The sequence below is a fragment of the Triticum dicoccoides genome, chromosome 3A (genome assembly GCF_002162155.2).
Source record: "Triticum dicoccoides isolate Atlit2015 ecotype Zavitan chromosome 3A, WEW_v2.0, whole genome shotgun sequence".
Lineage (NCBI taxonomy): Eukaryota > Viridiplantae > Streptophyta > Magnoliopsida > Poales > Poaceae > Triticum > Triticum dicoccoides.
In genome coordinates this window covers 522,106,575-522,123,336 of record NC_041384.1, presented here as the reverse complement: position 1 = coordinate 522,123,336, position 16,762 = coordinate 522,106,575, and positions in this window count along the sequence as shown.

The window sequence follows — 16,762 nt, the reverse complement described above, 5'->3', positions numbered from 1 at the left end:
AGCGATGGCATGTCGATGGAGATCAGCATCCTGTTGCCTTCCCAGCGTAGCCCACTTCTGCAAGAATAAGATGCATTTGAAGATAACATCAGCAGGGTGAGAGGGAAACGCTCCCTCAATAGTAAACTTGTTACGAATATGCCATAAGGCCCATAGCAAGGCCGAAGCACACGTCCACATTATCCGGCGCAAAGAGCCCGGGATCGCAGATAAGTAAGACACAAGCTCAGAGCGTGAGCGTGGATCCCAATCCACCCTAGCGGCCTCCCTGGCCGCACTCCAAGCAAACCGCGCCAAAGGGCAGCGAAAAAACGCGTGGTCAGCATCTTCCGTGTTATGACACAAAGCACACGGTCCGGAAGCAGGGCCATTGCGCTTGGCTATATTAATAGAGGTAGGAAGGCGATCCTGACATAATTGCCAAAGAAAGACCTTAATTTTTAGCGGGATTCGCGCCTTCCAAAGCCCCGAGGCTGCCATAGGGGCATGCCCGCGGCACAACTCCCTGTACATTGACTTGACAGTGAACTTGCCAGAGCCCGACAGTCTCCAAGAGACCTCGTCTGCAGAGTCCGATAAGCGGACGGTCGCAGTCAAAGCCCACACGTGATCCCACTCGGCTCGCTCCGGTCCCACAAGCTCCCTTCTGAAGTATATGGGGGGCGGGGAGGCACTGAGGGCCGACGCCACCAGTTGATTGGGCTCAACCGCAATGGCGTAGAGGTGGGGGAACTCCGACCAAAGGGGTTGCTGGCCAATCCACACATCATGCCAAAACCGGGTGGAGCGGCCGTTGTTAACCGTAAACCTCGCTCCCCTGGCGAAGTACGGTTTGAGGGATTGGATGGAGGTCCAGAAAGGTGACCCGTGAGGAGACGCCTCAAAGAAATTCCCATGTGGGAAGTACTTGGCGCGAAGGAGGTCAATCCAGAGGCCGGTCCCTCCCTGGGACAGCTTCCAGATCCACTTGCACATAAGTGCAATGTTCATCAGCTTAGAGTTGATGACCCTGAGACCCCCCTGGGTTTTAGGTCTACAAACGGCATGCCACTTAACCATGTGGTACTTCCGTTTAGGGCCCGCACCTTCCCAAAAGAAACGTGCCCGGGGAGTGTCCATTTTCTTATGGACTCCATCCGCCAACAAGAACATACCCATGGCGAACATGGGTAGGGACGAGAGGCTAGAGTTAGTAAGGATTAGTCGTGCCCCTGATGACATAAATCGACCTATCCATGGACATACCCGGTCCGCCACCTTAGTGTTGAGAGGTTCCCAATCGGCAATTGAGCATTTCTTCTCTGCGATCGGGAGGCCAAGGTAGGTGAACGGGAACTTTCCAAGCTTGCAATTTAGCAAGTTGGCCACCCGTTCACTTTCGGCCGCGCCCAGCCCTATGGACACCACTTCACACTTGTGGAAGTTAATTTTTAGTCCAGACATTAGTTCAAAACATAACAAGATGGCCTTAACCGTTGCTATTCTGTGAGTGTCCGGCTCAAAAAGGAGTAGGGTGTCATCGGCATATTGAAGGTGCGACACCCCTCCAGGGATCAGATTGCCGACCACTCCCCTGATGTGGCCAGCAACACGAGCTTTGTCTAGCATGACACCCAATGCATCTGCCACAAAGTTGAAAAGCAACGGTGAGGCTGGGTCCCCTTGATGCAGCCCACGCTTGTTGCGGAAGAAGTTCCCTACTTCTCCGTTCACCGCAATCGCCGTTTGGCCTCCCGAGACCAATTGCATCATACGGTGAACCCACACTGCCGAAAACCCTCGATCCAGAAGGATTTGTCGGAGAAACTCCCAGTTCACTCGGTCGTACGCCTTCTCGAAATCTAATTTCAGAAGTATTGCCGGCTGGCGGCTATGCTTGAGCGAGTGAACGATCTCTTGGAGGGCCAACGGGCCCTCCAAAATGTTGCGACCACGAATAAACGCCATTTGATTCCTACTAATAATACGATGGGCCACTGGAGACAAGCGCGAAGAACAAGCCTTAGAGCAGATTTTGAACGGCACGTTGATAAGCGCTATGGGGCGGAAAAGTCTAATATTGTCCGCGCCCTGAACTTTGGGGATAAGCGAAAGAACCCCAAAGTTAAGGCGCGAGATGTCTACAGTGCCACGCATAAACCCGTTACACACCTCGAAAATTGGGCCCTTGAGGACTTGCCAACTTTTTTTGAACATCGCCACCGGCCACCCATCCGGGCCGGGTGCCGTGTCAGATTTCATCCCCAGGATCGCCTGGTCGATTTCCTGAGGAAGGAAGGCGAGGCCCAAGCCTTCGTTCTCTTCATCCGAGACCTGCAGAGTGGGATCCCAGATATCCGCCCGTAGGCGAGCCCTGGACTCCTCCCTGGAGCCCAGCAGCTCGATGTAGAAATCGTAAATGTGCCGGACTATGTCCTGTTGGCGCAATAGGAGCCCCTGCTCCGATTGCAACCTCAGAATGGCACACTTACGACACCGGCCGTTGGCATAAGCATGGAAGTATTTTGTGTTTGCGTCCCCTTTGAGCGTCCACTTTATTCCTCCCCTCCTACGCCAGTACTCCTCCTCGGCACGGAGGAGGGCCTCAACCTGGGCCTCAACCGTGTACCGCTCGGCCCATTCTTGCTCCGAGAAAACCCGTACGTCCGCAGCCGCATCCATACGGGCGAGGTCCGTCACCAAACGGGCTCGGAGCAGCTTATCCTCTCGACCCTGGTTGGCCCCCCAACCTTTGAGGGCCGTGCGCAACCCCGCCCCTGCGGAAATCCAGAAATCCATGGGCCCTCTCGCGTGCCGGATCCGAGCCACACAGGACTCCCATTTGGAGAGGAAGATTTGTTCAAATTCCGGGTTTTCAAACCAAGCAGTTTCAAAGAAAAACCGTGGGCTTCGTTTTAACCGGTCCTCCCCCGAGGAGAGGATTAGAGGGACGTGATCCGACCCGATCCTCGTTTCAGCATGAAGTGAGCACATAGGAAAGAGCATCTCCCACTCCGCGGACATAAAAACACGGTCCAGCACAGACCGGACCGGTGAGAGTTGCTTGTTTGTCCAGGTATATCGTGCGCCCACGCGGGCCACTTCCCTAAGGGCCATAGAAGCAATCGCATTATTGAACATGGACACCCTTGTCCAGTTAATAATCCCGTTGTTCTTATCCGCTCCCGAACGGATAAGGTTAAAATCCCCTCCCACGATGAGGGGTAGGTTGCGAACACCCAAGGCCGCAACCTTTTCCTGAAGTTCCCCCAAGAACTCATGCGAGTGTGAATGATCTGCCGGGCCATAGACCACTATAATCTCCCACTCGCGGAGAGACGCACGATAGCGGACGTGAGCCGACACGAAAAACCGGCTCTAGTAAGCCTCTAGACCTGGACAAACCGGCTCTAGTAAGCCACTATACTTGTATTAACTAGAAACCGTAATACATGTGTGAATACATAGACCACAACATGCCCCTAGTAAGCCTCTAGTTGACTAGCTCATTGATCAATAGATGGTTATGGTTTCCTGACCATGGACATTGGATGTCATTGATAACGGGATCACATCATTAGGAGAATGATGTGATGGACAAGACCCAATCCTAAGCATAGCACAAGATCGTGTAGTTTGTTTGCTAAGAGCTTTTCTAATGTCAAGTATCATTTCCTTAGACCATGAGATTGTGCAACTCCCAGATACCGTAGGAATGCTTTGGGTGTACCAAACGTCACAATGTAACTGGGTGACTATAAAGGTGCACTACAGGTAGCTTCGAAAGTATCTGTTGAGTTGGCACGAATCGAGACTGGGATTTGTCACTCCGTATGACGGAGAGGTATCTCTGGGCCCACTCGGTAATGCATCATCATAATGAGCTTAGTGTGACTAATGAGTTAGCCACGGGATCATGTGTTACAAAACGAGTAAAGAGACTTACCGATAACGACATTGAACAAGGTATAGGGATACCGACGATCGAATCTCGGGCAAGTAACATACCGATAGACAAAGGGAATTGTATACGGGATTGACTGAATCCTCGACATCGTGGTTCATCTGATGAGATCATCGTGGAACATGTGGGCGCCAATATGGGTATCCAGATCCCGCTATTGGTTATTGGCCGGAGAGGTGTCTCGGTCATGTCTGCATGGTTCCCGAACTCGTAGGGTCTACACACTTAAGGTTTGGTGACGCTAGAGTTGTTATGGGAAATAGTATGTGGTTACCTAAGATTATTCAGAGTCCCGAATGAGATCCCAGACGTGACGAGGAACTCCGAAGTGGTCTAGAGGTGAAGATCAATATATTGGATGAAGGGTATTGGAGTCCGGAATTGTTCTGGGAGTACCGGGTGACGACCAGCGAGACCGAAAGGTGTTTCGGAGGCCCCGACAAGCGTTGGGGGGCCTTATGGGCCAAGGGGAGGGGGCACACCAGCCTACTAAGGGGATGTGCGCCCCTCCCACCCCCTCTCACGTAACCTAGAGAGGTGGGGGCGCCTCCCCTAGGGCAGCCGCCCCTCTCGGCTTGGGGGGCAAGTTTCTAGGGTGGGGGCGCCCAAACCCATCTAAGGTTTCCCCTATGGCCACCGCCCCTCCCCTAGGGAACCCTAGGGCGCCTCCTCCACCCCCTCCCCCTATATATAGTGAGGGAGAGAGAGGGCATCGGCCCCTTCCCCTGGCGCAGCCCTCTCCCTCCCCAACACCTCCTCCTCCTCCGTAGTGCTTGGCGAAGCCCTACCGGAGAACTGCAAGCTCCACCACCACGCCTTCGTGCTACCGGAGCTCTCCCTAAAATTCTCCTCTCCCCTTGCTAGATCAAGAAGGAGGAGGCGTCCTTGGGCTGTATGTGTGTTGAACGCGGATGCGCCGTTGTTCGGCGCTTAGATCGGAATCAACCGCGATTTGAATCGCTGCGAGTACGACTCCTTCATCCGCGTTCTTGTAACGCTTCTGCATCGCGATTTTCAAGGGTATGAAGATGCACTCCCCTCTCTCTCGTTGCTAGTCTCTCCATAGATTGATCTTGGTGATGTGTAGAAAATTTTGAATTATTGCTATGTCACCCAACATTACCCAGGTCCGGCCCCTCATGGTGGAGGTAAAATCCTGCAACCTGCTTAATTGATATTGATGATGATGATCACGATTACAAGGGTGCTCATCTTGAGAGGTATAGACTTGCCTGTCTAACCCTAACTTGTCAAACTTGTCCCTCTTGGGGTGCCCTGTCCCTCCTTATATAAGTTGGAGGGGCGGGTTACATGTGGAGTCCTAGTAGGACTAGGACTACTCTATTACAAATGGAGTCCTAGTCTTGCTTCCTTTGCAAGGGAATATTCCTTTTGCCTTTTCTCTTAAGCCGGCCCACCATAGTACGAGCCGGCCTTCCATGAACCGCCTTCTAGGCCTCCAGGTCTTGTCGCTCCTCTGACCCTCCTGCCGGGTCACCAATGAGTCACCTGGCTCGGTCGGGTCATCCAGGCGGGTCATCAATGAGTTGCCAAGTCTGGTCGGGTCATATATCCGTCCGGATCGTACCGCGGGGTATATCCCCGACATTAGCCCCCAGTCTAATTTGTATTTATCCATGTTAAACTGATCCTGCAAAATAAACACAAGAACAAATCTGACCGGTTGTGCTCGGGGTTAAAAGTTCTTGTAAGCCAGCACCTGATCATCCTCAAGTCCTTGTCATTTCCTTCTTCTGGAAAGTCCGGGTCAATAGGCCACCTTCATAATCAATTTGCTGACATTGGCTTCAGACGGAAAAATATTGTGAAGAATAATTCATTTGATTCAGCTCCCAATGCTTAACAAAAATATTGGTCTTGAAAAACTCTTCTGATTTTCAGCCGGCTTGAAGATGTAGAACTTGCCGGCTTATCATTGCCAAAATTGCCGGTTTGTAAATATTGATGGCACCGGGTCATAATTGTTGCTAACATCAAGCTTGAAAATGTACCTCTCTTATACGCATATCACTTTTAGCCCCCAAGTCTTAAGAAGGGAGCGTAGTAACAGCTTAAGACTTGCTTCAATATAAATGTTGCAACCTTTAAGAAATCCAGGTTGTTCATCTCATTCATTAGTCAAAACTGAATATTCCACATATGTAGCCCCCAAGTGTCGGGTTGTCATGCTTGCAGCAACCTGGGACTTGTAATTGCCTTATACTCATGAAAACTTCAACCAGTGTAGCCCCCAAGGGCCGGCTCAGTAAGATAATACTGAGCTGGGACTTTATATATACTTCATTTGAAAATAACATCATATGATGTAGCCTCCAGCGTAGGGCTTGAACCCACGTCCACAAGGTTAAGAGCCTTGTGCTTTACCAACTAAGCAATGGACCCTTCAATATAATGGATTTAACTTTGCGTACCTTGAATTTTTAACAGGATCAATTAGTAGCCCCCAAGGGCTAGCTCATTACAATGTGATTAGTTGGGTCTTCAACAAAGCGAGCAAAAAATGACTTTGCATTAGCCCCAAGTGCCATGGTGTATGCTGGCAGTGACATGGGACTTGCATATTTGATGTAATCTCAACTTGAATAATGTAGCCCCCAAGTGCCGGGTCGTAAGCCTGCAGTGACTCAGGACTATTCCTTCCATTGTAGAATAAATCATATCCATTGATAAAATAATAGCCATTTCACTAAAGCGACTTTGAAAACCTCAATCATAATACTGGTTATCGATAACCCTACAAAGATCCAGCCATATTGGCTATTCAAATTTGAACAATATAATCCGGTATGAAAACCTCAATCATTCAATATCATCATGACAATCCAGCCAAGTTTGGCTATTAAAGATTTAAATACCTTATCAATTGACAAGTAAATCCGGAGTTTAAACACTCAATGGCTCTTGGCCGATGGCGACTTAATGCGCATCCATTGTAATCCGATATTTTTGTAACCCGACGGTTTATAGCCTTTGTGAAAATCAACAATTGATAACCCTTTTGAAACACCAATTTCAATTTTTGATGATGGGCTTGAACTTAATCATTTATGTAAGTCATAGCTCTGCAAATCCTCCACAGAGTTTAAACAACGTATGCCCTGGCGACTTAACATCAAAATCCAGGACGGGTAACAACCCAAACATAATATAGTCTTATGCAATTTATGAAAAAGACTAGCATTAAGGCCATTCAAGCCTAAAGATACTAGCAACCTAAAATTAAAAGCCAGGACGGGTTATCAAACCTCGCATATTCATATAACCAGGAAAACATACCTATAGGATTGATTCCAATGCCCAATTGAGGGTAACAATCCAATGATTTATAAGCGCATGATTCCAATGGCGCAATTCAAAATATACTGGCGACTTAACGTCCAAAGCCAGGCCAGGGGGTAATATCCAAAATATGAGACATAGTCAGGGCTGCTTGGCCACCAAGAACTCATTTGTTGCACATGAAGCCTGTAGGTGGTCCTGGAAGAGCCTCACAATGCTCTTTCCTGAAGAAGATCTTTGCGAAGATGGCTTCACAAAGAACTTCAATTTTGACTCCAGGCCTCCTCAAAATGCAAGTTGGTGTCACACTCCCTCAATTGAAGATTCTGAGCATTCATCTTCGGCTGCAACTATTGTTGCCAGAGTCATCAATGAAGAAGACGACGCCACTTCACCAACCTCAACTACACTGCATCACGATTCTGCATCAGGCCCGTCTGCACCACCAAACTCCAACGTTGACCCTGCTCCATCTCCTACTCCTGCTGGGAACAAGAGATACTCTATGTCTTCAAACCTTTTTGGTCATTACTGATAAAAGGAGGAGAAGCATATGAGTTGATAGTCTTCAAGCGGGTCCATATGAGTGGTTGCATTATTTTTGCTAAGTTCTTACAACTCTCATTTTGAAACTATTTGGCTTTTGAGTTGTAACGCTTAAACTTGATGGTCGTCTGCTGCTCTTGCTGCTACTTTGTGATGCGATGATAAATTCTGCATGAAGTCATTCTGCAGATGCCCATTTCTCGTTATGCACATCATTATCTTCGTTATACTTATATATGCATGATGAATTGTCTTCGTAAGTTGAAGAGGATTTCCACAAAGTAAAACCTGCCATGTGCATTTGCATTCAAAAGCAAACTACTTATATGCACATCTTCAGGGGGAGCCTTTTGCAACTTATGAAGACAATGCCTTAATCCTAAACTTTCATATACTTTTATCCCCGTTGAAAACTTCAACTAGCTTGTCATCAATAACCAAAAAGGGGGAGATTGTAAGTGCATCTAGTGCCACCCCTAGTTGGTTTTGGAGTATTGATGACAAACTTGGTTGAGTGACTAATGTGTTTGTGAGAATTGCAGGATAACACATGTAGTAGTCCCTTATTGATTCGGTTTACCTACCAGAGATGACCCCTAAAAATGTGTGAAGACATTGAAGACAATGGTGGTTTGTGAAGACATTCACAGTGAATATTATGACATGAGAAGACATTCATGTGAAGACTATGGAGTGCAAAGACATAGTTGCTTCGTAGTTTCCTTTTCTTCTTTGTTGAGTCATAGGAACCACCGTACTGGTAAGTGGGGTCCAAGTGAAAAAAGTCAGAGTGACTGAAGTGATGCTCAACTAAAATCCTATGTCTTCGAGCGAAGACAATGAGAGCAAATCCTATCTAGAGCCGGATGAGTCACCTTTGCTTGTAGCCCAAGTAAAGCTGCCGCGTGTGTTTGAAATCCGACCGTTGGACATGTGTCGGTTCCTTAGTGACCCAGGGTCATTTTGGACAAATCAGGTCGGGTTGCCTCCTTGCTATAAATAGCCCAGTCCCTACACCATAAATTGGTGGCTGCTCAGAGTTAGTACATGACTTCTGTCGTTTGAGAGCAACCCACCCCCGAAGCATTTGAGAGAGAGAGATCCTTGCGAGGACAAAGCCCAAAACACCCAGAGCCAAAGATTGTTAGGCATCACTGAAGTCTTTCTGTCTGCGTGACCTGAAAACATGTTACACTTGAGGATTGTGAATCCTCCAGCCGGTTAGGCGTCGCGTTCTGAGCATCCAAGAGCCATTGTGGATCGCCAGTAAACAAAGTCTGTGAAGGTTTGGAAGTCTACCTTGAAGACTTATCAGAGTGATTGGGCTAGGACTGGGTGTCCTTAGCTCAAGGGGAATAAGGTGAAGACGCGATCTTCTGAGTTAAATCTCAGCCTCCCTAACCAGACGTAAAGTTGTCACAGCAACTGGAACTGGTCTACCAAATCCCTGTCTTCACCAAGCAACTGGTTCTATCTCCCACTTCCCTTTACTTTATAGTTTGTCTTCGTGAAGTCATTGCCTGCTTGTCTGATCTGATTGACTTCACTGAGTGAAGACTGTTTACTGTTTGGCTTCATACCGTCTTCCATCCTGATCCATACTACCTAGCTGCTGATAGTCTTCGTGCTTTCACTTCATTGACTACTTGACTATGGCTTGTCTAGTGTAGTCTACCTTCTGCTGCATATCAATAGGTTCATTTCTACTATTTGTCTTCAAAGACCTCGTGCTTTCAATACTTACATAAAAATCGCCTATTCACCCCCCTCTAGTCGATAACTAGCACTTTCAGAGCGTCGTAGAGTGAGAGGCGCGCCGCGCCGCACAGCAAGAGCAGATCCATTGGTGCTTGCCTGCTATTGACATGGCATCACAGCTGGGTACATGTCCCGTCAGTACCCCCATTCCTCACTAGGTGTGGGCAGAGGACCTCTGTGCAGTACTTGCACCAGAGGCCAGCCGCGCTGTACTTGCACCGGATGCCCGCCGCGCTGTTCGCATGGGTCGCGCCGTTCGCCTTGTCTACGGCCTGCTCAATGCCAACGTGCTGGTCGGTAGGCTCGACCGCCTCCTTGGACCAGGTGTCCACCTGGGCGCAGTAGAGGAACATGGCCGTCGCATCCTCGAGCTAGTGATCTCCGATGAAATAGCCAACTTGGAGCTCGAGATCGCGCTCCAGATGTACCGCGAGCGTATCGACTGCTTGGACAAACGCCTACACAAGTTCAGGCAGAGTCAAGAGCTACCGTAGGCAAGGGCTGCTGGTCATGGTTTCATGGGCGTGTTTTATTTTGTTGAGTCGTTTCGACACGGATCGCTATGTATTCATAGCAATCATAATATTGCTCTATTTATTGCTTTGTTTCAATGTGTGTACTCTGTTTTCCGTTCTTATATGTTCTGTTTCAATGTGTGTGTATACGCTTTCCATTCTGTATATGTGGATGATAACAACTAGATTCAAATTAGTATACAAAAATAGATAGAAAATGGAATTCATAATATATATATATATATATCTTAATTGTTTATTAGTTCATCACAAAATATATATAATATCATCACATATACGTTATGACACTTAACTACTAGGTACAATGCATAAAATTGAAAATGAACAATACAAAAACTAATAATCCCTCCTGGGGCCAGTATTCCGGTAGCCGCTCGCCAGCAGCTCCCTGGTGTCTGGCGTCTTCCTAGCGCGGAGGTAGTACTCCGCCTCCTCCGCCTCACAACGCTTGACGTATCGATCTGTTTCTTGCTGGCGGACGAGCGCCAACGATCTTGCCATTTCATTGGGCGCCCACCAGAGCTCCTCGTTAGTGGCACGCTAGAGCTTATCGACCCACCTCCATGCAGCGATGAGGTGCCTAGCGCCTTTTACCTTCCTCGTGAAGTACCTGTCTTCGTACACCTCCTCCACATGACGACGCCCCGCCCCCAAAGCTCCATTGCCTCCTTTTTTCTAGGTGGCATCACGGGCTTCACAGGCCACCTGGTACCTGGCTTCCTCCTCTGCCATCTCCTTCTTGAATGCCACTTGCCTAGCTTTCTCAGCCAGCGGCAGCGACTTCCACAGACAAAGATTCTACTAGGCTCAAAACCAATCCAAAGTTGGGGGGTCCTACACAACCTCGTCCGACGGCGCGTAGGAGTCCTCGTCGCTGCTCTTCGAGTGAGCGTCCTCAGGGGCGGTGACTCCTCGTTGGCTCGTGGGCAGACCGGCGGCACCATGGCAGATATTTGAGAGAGAGAGAGAGAGAGAGAGGGCGAGCGAGGGGAAGATGTAGATGAGAGTGCAAGCGGGACGATGTGAGCAAGGTAGTATTTATTGGCGGCTGAAATCTAGATCAACAGGAACAGTACATGCGCCGGTCACCGGAATTTAAGAGTACCGTAGTTTGAATTACACACGATTCCCGTAGCAAAATCCGTGTGTGAACTTAATAGCTGATGGTTTCCAATATAGAACCGTGTCTGATTAATGACCCCCACCACTCACCTACCAAATCCCGAGCCGCGAAATAGAGTGCCAATTGTGTGGGGGCCGGTTGTCTTGCCAGATCTTTACATTTTCTTTTTTGAACACCAGATATTTACATCGCCTGATGATTTTTTAACTCGCACACAAGTACACAAATATATGATTTTTCAAACCGTTATGGTTAGTCGTTGCATGTAGATGTAGTTCAAATTCGAATTACGGTCATTAAATGGCTAGAAAATCACTTAAATGTCTTTAAAAGGTCAAATGACCCCTAGAATTTTCCAAATTTTCACATGACAGTTGTAGTAGTGCACGTTAAACGTAGACAAAATTTGAAGGCCGTAAGAGGAAGCTATCTCCCGCTCGCCATCAAACATGCATTGTTCCCTCTTGGAACCACGAGCCTTCTAGTGAGTTGCTCCAGTTTGCGAGGGGTGTGTGTCCAAACTTTCGTCAAACAGGACAATTTTTTTACCACATCATCTTGGTGGCATGACATTGCACCAAGCAAGGTTTCATGTTTTTCTGATTATTTTTTCATTTTTTGGAATTAAAATGCCATGGCAGTCCATGCATGTGTCCATGCCGTGAGACCAATACGTTTGAAAATTACTTCTAATTTACTACAAATGGAATTAACTCGCACATAAGTACACAAATATGATTTTTCAAACCGTTATGGTTAGCCGTTGCATGTAGATGTAGTTCAAATTTGAATTACGGTCATTAAATGGCTAGAAAATCACTTAAATGCCTTTAAAAGGTCAAACGACCCCTGAAATTTTCCAAATTTTCACATGACAGTTGTATTAGTGCACGTTAAACAAAGAAAAAAAATTGAAGGCCGTAAGAGGAAATTATCTCCCGTTCGTCATCAAACACGCATTATTCCCTCTTGGAACCACGAGCCGTCTAGTGAGTTGCTCCGGTTTGTGAGGGGTGTGTGTCCAAACTTTCGTCAAATAGGCCAATTTTTTACCACATCATCTTGGTCGCATGACATTACATCAAGCAAGGTTTCATGTGTTTCTCATCTTTTTTTAATTTTTTGTAATTAAAATGCCATGGCACTCCATGCATGTGTCCATGCCATGAGACCAATATGTTTTAAAATTCCTTCTAATTTACTACACAAGGAATTAACTCGCACACAACTACACAAATATGATTTTTCAAACCGTTATGGTTAGCCGTTGCATGTAGATGTAGTTCAAATTTGAATTACGGTCATTAAATGGCTAGAAAATCACTTAAATGTCTTTAAAAGGTCAAATGACCCCTGAAAATCTCCAAATTTTCACATGACAGTTTTATTAGTGCATGTTAATAAACATAGAAAAAAATATGAAGGCCGTAAGAGGAAGCTAGTTCTCGTTCGTCATCAAACATGCATTGTTCCCTCTCGGAACCACGAGCCTTCTAGTGAGTTGCTATGGTTTGTGAGGGGTGTGTGTCCACTTTTGTCAAACTGGCTAATTTTTTTACCAAATCATCTTGGTGGATGACATTACATCAAGCAAGGTTTCATGTTTTTCTGATTAGTTTTTTAATTTTTTGGAATTAAAATGCCATGGTACTCCATGCATGTGTCCATGCCGTGATACCAATATGTTTAAAAATTCCTTCTAATTTACTGCACAGGGAATTAACTCACACACAAGTACACAAATATGATTTTTCGAACCGTTATGGTTAGCCATTGCATGTAGATGTAGTTCAAATTTGAATTACGGTCATTAAATGGTTGTAAAATCACTTAAATGTCTTCAAAAGGTCAAATGACCCCTAAAATTTTCCAATTTTTACATGACAGTTGTATTAGTGCACGTTAAACATAGAAAAAAAATTTGAGCGTAGTCGCCTGTGTCGAGAGCGCGGACGCCTATGCCGGGAGTGCCGCCGCATCCACATTGAGCGTAGTCGCATCTGTCGAGAGGGCGTCTGCGGCAGCCGACAGGGCAGCTGCAGCAGCCGAGACGGCTGCAGCTGCTGCTGCGACGGCGGCTGCAAACACCGAGAGCGCTCGAGATGCCATCCGTGCCGCCGATGTCGCCCTGGCCCGGGTCGAGGCCATCCATGCCAAGATCAAGGACGCACACACCAAGATATTCTAGGCCACCTCGGAATCTAGCATGCAACCCACGTCCGAAAAGGCGGCAGTGGCCATGGAGCACTTGCTTCCTCAAGAGATCGTCGAGCGGGAGCTCGAGATGCAGGAGGCGGCGGAGATCGAGGAGCGCCGGGAGGAGGAGTTGCGCGTTGATATGTCTCCAACGTATCTATAATTTTTGATTGCTCCAAGCTATTATATTATCTATTTTGGATGTTAATGGGCTTTATTTTACACTTTTATATCATTTTTGGGACTAACCTACTAACCGGAGGCCTAGCCCAAATTGCTGTTTTTTTGCCTATTTTATAGTTTCGCCAAAAAGGAGTATCAAACAGAGTCCAAACGGAATGAAACTTTCGGGAATGTGATTTTCTCAACAAACGTGATCCAAGAGACTTGGAGTGGGCGTCAAGAAACAATCGAGGAGGCCACGAGGCAGGGGGCGCGCCCTCACCCTCATGGGCCCCTCGTTGCTCCACCGACATACTTCTTCCTCCTATATATATCCACATACCCCCCAAACATCCAGGAGTACCACGAAAACCTAATTCAACCACCGCAACCTTCTGTACCTGAGAGATCCCATCTTGGGGCCTTTTTCGGAGCTCCGCCGGAGGGGGCATTGATCATGGAGGGCCTCTACATCAACTCCATGGCCTCTCTGGTGATGCGTGAGTAGTTTACTTCAGACCTACGGGTCCATAGTTATTAGCTAGATGGCTTCTTCTCTCTCTTTAGATCTCAATACAAAGTTGTCCACGATTTTCTTGGAGATCTATTCGATGTAATCTTCTTTTGCGGTGTGTTTGTCGAGATCCGATGAATTGTGGGTTTATGATCAAGTTTATCGATGAACAATATTTGAATCTCCTCTGAATTCTTTTATATATGATTGGTTTATCTTTGCAAGTTCCTTTGAATTATCAGTTTGGTTTGGCCTACTAGATTGATCTTTCTTGCAACGGGAGAAGTACTTAGCTTTGGGTTCAATCTTGCGGTGCTCGATCCCAGTGACAGAAGGGGAAACGACACGCATTGTATTGTTGCCATCGAGGATAAAAAGATGGGGTTTATATCATATCACATGAGTTTATCCCTCTACATCATGTCATCTTACTTAAAGCATTACTCCGTTCTTATGAACTTAATACTCTAGATACATGCTGCATAGCGGTCGATGTGTGGAGTAATACTAGTAGATGCAGAATTGTTTCGGTCTACTTGTCGCGGACGTGATGCCTATATACATGATCATACCTAGATATTCTCATAACTATGCTCAATTCTATGAATTGCTCGACAGTAATTCGTTTACCCACCGTAATACTTATGCTCTTGAGAGAAGCCACTAGTGAAACCTATGGACCCCGGGTCTATCTTCCATCATATTAATCTTCCAACACTTAGTTATTTCTATTGCCATTTATTTTACTTTGCATCTTTATTTCTCTTTATCATAAAAATACCAAAAATATTGTCTTATCATATCTATCAGATCTCACTCTCGTAAGTGACCCTGAAGGGATTGACAACCCCTTTATCATGTTGGTTGCGAGGTTCTTATTTGCTTGTGTAGGTGCGTGGGACTTGAGCGTGATCTCCTACTGGATTGATACCTTGGTTCTCAAAAACTGAGAGAAATACTTATGCTACTTTACTACATCACCCTTTCCTCTTCAAGGGAAAACCAACGCAGTGCTCAAGAGGTAGCAAGCAGGATTTCTGGCTCCGTTGCCGGGGAGATTCGCGCCAAGTCAAGTCAAGATTTGACTCCCGACAATGAGCCATTTTTGGCACAGTTGCCGGAGTGTCTACGCACAAGTCAAGACATACCAAGTACACACCGTTGCCTCTCGTTTTCCTCTCCCCCACTTCACCCTTGCCGTTTTATTTGCCCTCTCTTCTCCGTTCCCCTTCTCTCTTTTCCATTTGCCTTTTTTTGCCTGTTTCCTGTTTTCTTGTGTGTTGGATTGCTTGCTTGTCACGATGGCTCAAGATAATACCAAATTGTGTGACTTTACCAATACCAACAATAATGATTTTCTTAGCACTCCGATTGCTCCTCTTACCGATGCTGAATCTTGTTAAATTAATGCTGCTTTGTTGAATCTTGTCATGAAAGATCAGTTCGCCGGCCTTCCTAGTGAAGATGTCGCTACCCATCTAAATAGCTTTGTTGATTTGTGTGATATGCAAAATAAGAAAGATGTGGACAATGATATTGTTAAATTGAAGCTATTTCCTTTTTCCCTTAGAGATCGTGCTAAAGCTTGGTTTTCGTCTTTGCCTAAAAATAGTATTGATTCATGGAATAAGTGCAAAGATGCTTTTATCTCTAAGTATTTTCCTCCCGCTAAGATCATCTCTCTTAGAAATGATATTATGAATTTTAAGCAACTTGATCATGAACATGTTGCATAATCTTGGGAGAGGATAAAATTAATGATATGTAATTGCCCTACACATGGTTTGAATCTTTGGATGATTATACAGAATTTTTATGCCGAATTGAATTTTGCTTTTATAAATCTTTTAGATTTGGCCGCGGGAGGCACTTTTATGGAAATCACTTTAGGAGAAGCTACTAAACTCCTAGACAATATTATGGTTAATTATTCTCAATGACACACCGAAAGATCTACTAGTAAAAAAGTGCATGCGATAGAAGAGATTAATGTTTTGAGTGGAAAGATGGATGAACTTATGAAATTGTTTGCTAATAAGAGTGTTTCCTCTGATCCTAATGATATGCCTTTGTCTACTTTGATTGACAATAATAATGAATCTATGGATGTGAATTTTGTTGGTAGGAACAATTTGGTAATAACACGTATAGAGGTAATTTTAATTCTAGGTCGTTCCCTAGTAATTCCTCTAATAATTATGGTAATTCCTACAACAATTCTTATGGAAATTATAATAAGATTCCCTCTTATTTTGAATCTAGTATTAAAGAATTTATTACTTCTCAAAAGAGTTTCTATGCTTTGATTGAAGAAAAATTGCTTAAGATTGATGAGTTGTCTAGGAACGTGGATAGAATTTCTCTTGATATTGATTCTTTGAAACTTAGATCTATTCCACCTAAGCATGATATCGATGAGTCTCTCAAAGCCATGAGAATTTCCATTGATGAGTGCAAAGAAAGAACAGGATGCATGCTAAGAAAGATTGCTTTGTGAAAGCGTGTTCTTCTAGTTTTCATGATAATAAAGATGAAGATCTAAAACTGATTGATGTGTCTCCTATTAAATCTTTGTTTTGCAATATGAATCTTGATAATGATGGGACTGAAGATGAGCCACCTTTACCTAGAAGGTGTTCCAAAAATTCGGAGTTTTTAGATCTTGATGCAAAAAATGGTAAAAG